The sequence below is a fragment of the Rhinopithecus bieti genome, unplaced genomic scaffold (genome assembly GCF_001698545.2).
Source record: "Rhinopithecus bieti isolate Rb0 unplaced genomic scaffold, ASM169854v2 scaffold_110, whole genome shotgun sequence".
NCBI lineage: Eukaryota > Metazoa > Chordata > Mammalia > Primates > Cercopithecidae > Rhinopithecus > Rhinopithecus bieti.
This window is the reverse complement of record NW_016803311.1, coordinates 2493834-2499784: the sequence shown is the minus strand read 5'-3', so window position 1 is coordinate 2499784 and position 5951 is coordinate 2493834. Positions and strand designations below refer to the sequence as shown.

At 39.4% G+C, this 5951-nt stretch overlaps 1 long non-coding RNA gene across 2 annotated transcripts; it reads right to left on the bottom strand.

Annotated features, from left to right (window-relative positions):
* Window positions 1-1810: 1810 nt before the first annotated feature.
* Window positions 1811-5951, bottom strand: LOC108530626 (uncharacterized). Of its 2 annotated transcripts, none has more exons than XR_001885910.1 (3): window positions 5861-5951; window positions 3073-3200; window positions 1811-2000 (listed from the first exon to the last, which is right to left on the bottom strand). It is a non-coding gene; the product is annotated as an uncharacterized LOC108530626 (long non-coding RNA). The 2 variants fall into 2 exon arrangements; XR_001885911.1 differs by lacking the exon at window positions 5861-5951 and adding an exon at window positions 5618-5693.

The following is a 5951-nucleotide window of genomic DNA, read 5'->3' as shown; positions in this document are numbered from 1 at the left end:
CAAATGTTTTTTAAATTATGCATGCTAAACCAAAAATGTCTTTAGAATTCAACTGACAAGTTGAATTTCCTAATTAAGATATTAGCAGAATTATGTGTTCAAACCTGGTTAAGCAGAACTGGTTGATCGATAACTAAAAAGAGCTTTAAAATGCATCATTTTCGACCTAAAAGGAAATTCTTATTGTCATGGCCAGAAATCTCTACTTAGTCCTGTGCTGATTTTAATATTTTAAGGTTTGGAATGAAGATACAAAAAGAAGAGTATTCTGGTTTTCTTTCATGAAACTAAACCAAGAGTTATTGCTAATATACTTTGTATTAAGATTCATGAGGTGCTTGACAGGTTAAAATAAAGAGACTTAATATGCATAAATGTAAGGTTCTAAAATTGGGTTTGACAAATCTACTTCAAATTTACAGGTGCATAGAATTGGTGAGAGCTGACTTACTAATAGAAGTTCATATGGTAATGACTGATGATTTCTATCAGGTGCAAATTCAGTGAGTCAAATGATGACATAATTGCCCCCAAATAAGCTGCTCTGCCTTATTAGGTTATAACATCAGTGGAAGCAAAGTGTTCAGAACAAAGGAAGCCTTTAGTCTCACAGATGAGACACATGTGGAGTGTCTTGTTGCTGTATTTTACAAGGGTCACTGGCTTACTGGAATTCAGAAAGAGAAAGATGGCCAGGATGATAGTCTGGAAACTGTGCCCCCTGAGGAAAAGTTGAGTCAGAATGTTGAGTCTGGAAAGGGAAAACTTGGAAGAACAGAACAGCATCTTCAAACATCAGAAAAGAGCAACGAGAGAAACATGGCCCCCGCAGACCAGAAACATTCTAAATAACAGTGAATGAATTTGGATTCAATGAAACTGATGTAGTAAGTGTTATTTGATATGTTATTACTTTTGGGGTAAGGTGGACTGAAACATTTTCCCCTCCAGTCAGTGAAAACAAAAAAGTAGTGATTAGAGAAATGTGATTTATGTTTGTACCATTCATTATTAGTGAAAGCAAGAAGATTGTGACATGTCTCAGAGCAAGGGAGGAGCAAAATCTCTGTTAGCAGGAAGCCAGGGTTATGAATTTTATAAGAATATGATCAATTTTATGTTTATGAATGTAATATTAATTTCTCAAGTAGACAAGAGTTTTTTAAAGAAAATCAATCTTTAAACTGGTAGAATGGATTTAACTTCAGATACTCATGGAACCTCAGAGGAAAACAGCTATAGTACAAATTTAGAACCCACTGTATCCATAAAAGCGTAGCTCACTCTTCCCACCTCCCCAGGAACAGTAACAGACATTGAAGCCACGCTGTGTCTTCCTTCACAAAGAGGCTATAGCTAGATGGAAGAGAAAAACCATCAATTTCTAGTAGTGAACAGAAGCTACAAATTGTTTAAGATACAGTCAGGACAAAGATGCTAAAAGTTAACTTTATTTCTAGGGAGTAGCTTGTGATCCCAGGAAAATAGGGAATGGGGCAAGAGCTATTAAGTTTGGCGGGATAATAAGTTAGAAAACGTTCAAAAGGCAGACTTCTGAGCCACACGAAGCATTTACTCACCATGATCTATCCAGAGAAAAACAAGGTCCATCCTCCCCGAATTGTGCCCCTCTGTCCAGTATGGTAGAGACACATGGAAATAAAAGAAGGGGTTTGACTACACAGGGTGCAGATAAAAAACCTGGTAAAAAGACCTTCAGTTCATTGCCTCTTAGTGAACAAAATAGAAATGTATAAACAAAGGATTATTTAATATAAAGCCATTATACCCGAAGAGAGGTAGCTTAATTTCTAATTAAGTCTGGGCGCTAACATAAGTGTAGAAGTAAATTTACAACCACTAATCCATGGAACACAGAGAATTGCTGCGCTGCTGCTGCTGCTGGTGGTGGCGGGAAACCTTGGTCTGCTCAGCAAGCTCAACGTACATGAGAAACAACCGAGGATTCCACCAAAACAAATGCCAAAGTGGAGGAGATGCTGAAAATAGAAAACACAATGTAATAGAAACTCCAGATTTTGAAGCAATACTTGCCCCCCAAAGACTATATTGTCATACATACATGTGCACGCACACACCCACACACACACAGATTTTTTTTTTTTAAATAGAAATGTAGGAAAATTAACCAGAAGGAGATTGCAGGGGTGCTCATGTCATCATGCTGCTCTTCCCTTGCTTAATCTCCCCTTTCTGCCATCTTGTTTCCCAAAGACGGACCCACTCATTCCACCTCTAAAAGCTCAGTCCTGCCCTGTGTGCAGACGGCCTCACATGCCCTCAAGCCTCAGCAGGAGCTGGGCCCAGTGCCTGGGCATTGGATGCTGGGTCCTCTCAGTCACTGCTCTTTTCATTGAGGAACGTGATCCCAGACTTATCTGGGATCACAGCTCCTCCCTAGAAATGTAAGTAATTTCCAGTTCTCTTAGTCCTGACTATGCCTCGAAAATTTTAGAGCTTCTACTCTCCACGAAAAATGGATGATTTGGAAATTAAGACCCCATTTCTAATCCCCATTCTCCAGCAAATTAATGTGACTAGTACTCTCTTTTTTTAAATTCCCTTTGGGAAATGGAACGTTTTGCCAGAATCTCCTCCTAACTGCTAGGCCCCTGTTACCATGAGCTGACCTTCAAAATTGCACAGATCTAAGTTCCTAGAGAGCTGGGACCATATCTGGTTGGTTATGGCTGAATCCCCAGAGCTTCAGGCACAGCTCATGCTCAGCAAATATATTGTTTTCAAATGTGTGAAAGGATGGCTACTCCCTTGCCTTGTATTCCCAATCATCTGCTCTACCCAAGTGCTGAGACGGTCCCTGAGTTAAGTAAGATCTTCTGCTGCCCATTGTGTCCCCAGGATTTGGACAGACTCAGGCATAGTCCTTGGGCAAATGTCTTTTCTGTGAGCCTGGGCCTCAGAACCTCTTATGCACCACTAGGAATTCTGCTCTATCTCTCCCAGAATAAATGGCCTTCTTGGCGATGGTACCCAAACTACTGAAATTTGGAAGCATTTATTCATTCACTCATTCATTCAACAAACACTTACAGAATGCTAGCTGTTGTGAGGGCACGTGCAGCAGAAGTTCCTCTGTCAATAATGTTGAGGAGGAGATTCACAGAGGACTGGTGGGGGGGAAGATAAGGAAAACAAAGCTCTTTCCTGACGCTAAGATCCTGTGTTTTTAAAGAAAAAAGTGAGGAAAAGGAAGGGTAAATAACATGATCTGATGATCAATATAAAACCAAGCAACCAGATACTATCATAAAGCAATTGCTTTCATAATTATTATTGCAAAATGTATGAAAACAATAGATGCAAATGTCTCCTGAGAATGGTAAAACATCTCCCTGTGATTTCCCTGCCAGAACTGAATAATCTGAATCTAATTACCAGGAAATAATGTGCAAGCCCCAATTAGCAGACATTCCACAAAATAACTGTCCGATGCTTTTCAAATCTGCCAAGGTCAAAAGGCAAAATAAACACTGAGGAAGTATTGCTGCTTAAAGAGACTACAGAGACTTGACAACTAAGTGCAAATTGTGATCCTGGGAAGAGCCATAAAGGATGTTATAGGAACAGTTAATAAATTTGACTATGAACTATGGATTAGACAACAATATTATATAAATGATATTTGTAATTAACTGTGGTTATATAGGAGAATGTCCTTGTTTTATGAAATAAATGCTGAGGTATTTAAGGGTAAAAGAGCATGATGTCTGCAACTGATTCTCAAGTTGTTTAGATAAAGAGAGAATGATAGAGCAATTGGGGTAAAATATTAACTGATTAATTTGGATGGTGTATCAGAATTCCTTCTAATCTTGCACCTTTTGTGTAGGCATGAAATGTTATCTAAATAAAAAGTTATAAAAGTGTGAAATCACTCAGGGAGCTTTGCTCACTTCTGTAAGAGTGTTAAGAGTTAAGGAAGGACTGATAAGTTAAAATGTAGATAACTCAAACCCATTCCGCCTACCAAATTATGGGGTCACTATCACACAACTGTCCTGTGAATAACAAGTATTTCTGGCAATAAACCACTCCTATTAAATTTAGACACAGATCTGAAGGAGTTCAACAAGATCCAAACAGGAACTACTAAAGGTCATTGCCAAACCTTAAGGCTGGTAGCAGAAAGTAAGTTTCTTCCCTGGGCAAGGCCGTCTAGTGAGTACTGCAACCCATTCTCTGATAGAAGGTTTAGAAAACTAGGCTAGAATGTCTAGAATTTATTCCAGAAAACAGATCTGGAAAATTAGCAAAACCTCTTCTTAAACAATTGCTTAAAAAAAATTAAAATTAACTTTCACTGTGTTGGACACCCTATGAGTTGCTGGTCTTTCATTTCATTGTCAACAGAGCCCTGCAAGACTGGTGTTACCATCTCTACTTTTACATATGAAGAAAATGCAACTTGAGAATTAGTGTAATTCGTTCCAACTCACAAAGGTAGGAAGTGATGGAAGTAAAATTCCGACACAAGGTCTGTGCTACTTCAAAACCCAACCCATCAAGACAGCACAAATAGACTGCATTTTGAAGAATCGAGTATCATTAAATGATAACTGAATGCACCCCAAACTCTAAATTAACTAAAATTATTCCATGAGAATCTTAATAAGACAGCCCTTAAGGCAAAAGATGACTTTTTTTTTTTTTGAGACGGAGTCTCGCTCTGTCGCCCAAGCTGGAGTGCAGTGGCCGGATCTCAGCTCACTTTGCAAGCTCCGCCTCCCGGGTTCACGCCATTCTCCTGCCTCAGCCTCCCAAGTAGCTGGGACTACAGGCGCCCGTCACCTCGCCCGGCTAATTTTTTTTTTTTTTTTTTTTAGTAGAGACGGGGTTTCACCGTGTTAGCCAGGATGGTCTCCATCTCCTGACCTCGTGATCCACCCTTCTCGGCCTCCCAAAGTGCTGGGATTACAGGCGTGAGCCACCGCGCCCGGCCAAAAGATGACTTTTTATTGACTCCAAACATTGTCAGAAAACTTTTCTTTTCATTTTAATTCAAATATGTTCACATATACACCAGACCTTGGGCTTTTCCCTACCCTAGTTGTTTTCACTGATGGTTCCCTCTCTCTCTGTCTGTCTCTCTCTCTCAATCTCTCTCTCCCGCTTCTCTCTCTCCCTCCCTCCGTCCCTCCCTCTCTCCCTCACCCCCATCTTTCTCCCTCTCTCTCTCTCTTTCTCTCTCTCTCTCTTTCTCGCCCCCTCCCTGCTCCCTGCCCCATTTCCTTTTCTTTTCTCCCTCTTTTAGACTGAGTGGTATAAAGAGTTACAAAGTTTTCTGCTGCCCTCCAGTGGTCTTATCCTGGAAGTGGCAGCCACGATAGGAAAAATAGCAAAACCTTTATAGAAGATAATAATAAAATGACACTCATACTCTTTTAGTGTTTTAAGATCGTGGGCTTCAGGGGACAGCACCTGTGATTACTGAAAAGTTATTTAACTTCACAGGGCCTCAACAACCACATTTATAAAGGAAAAGTTCAAATATCTCCTCCTGGTTGTCCCATGGGTTGAGATAACATGCAAAAAGGTTTTGAAGTACAGTACTTGCTCAATAAAAGAAAAGTTTTACCTTATTTAAGCCTGACAACTTTATATAAGGTTAAGGAAACTGAGGCTAAGCATAAATTACTTGTTTTCTAAAGTCACTTCAGCCAACATTGTGGGTAGAACTAGACCTATAATTCAAATTTTCATATTCTAATTCTAGTTCTCTTCATGACATCTCAATATTCCAAAGTAACAGTTGCTAATAAGGAATCTTAAGAATTTTTAAAGTCTTAAAGGGATATTTTCACACACTGCTAGTGCTTACCATTAAATCTGAAAAACATGCATTCCATTGATCAGTAGTCACATCTCTAGAACTGCATCTTAAAAATTGTGAGAAACACACAAAGATTTAT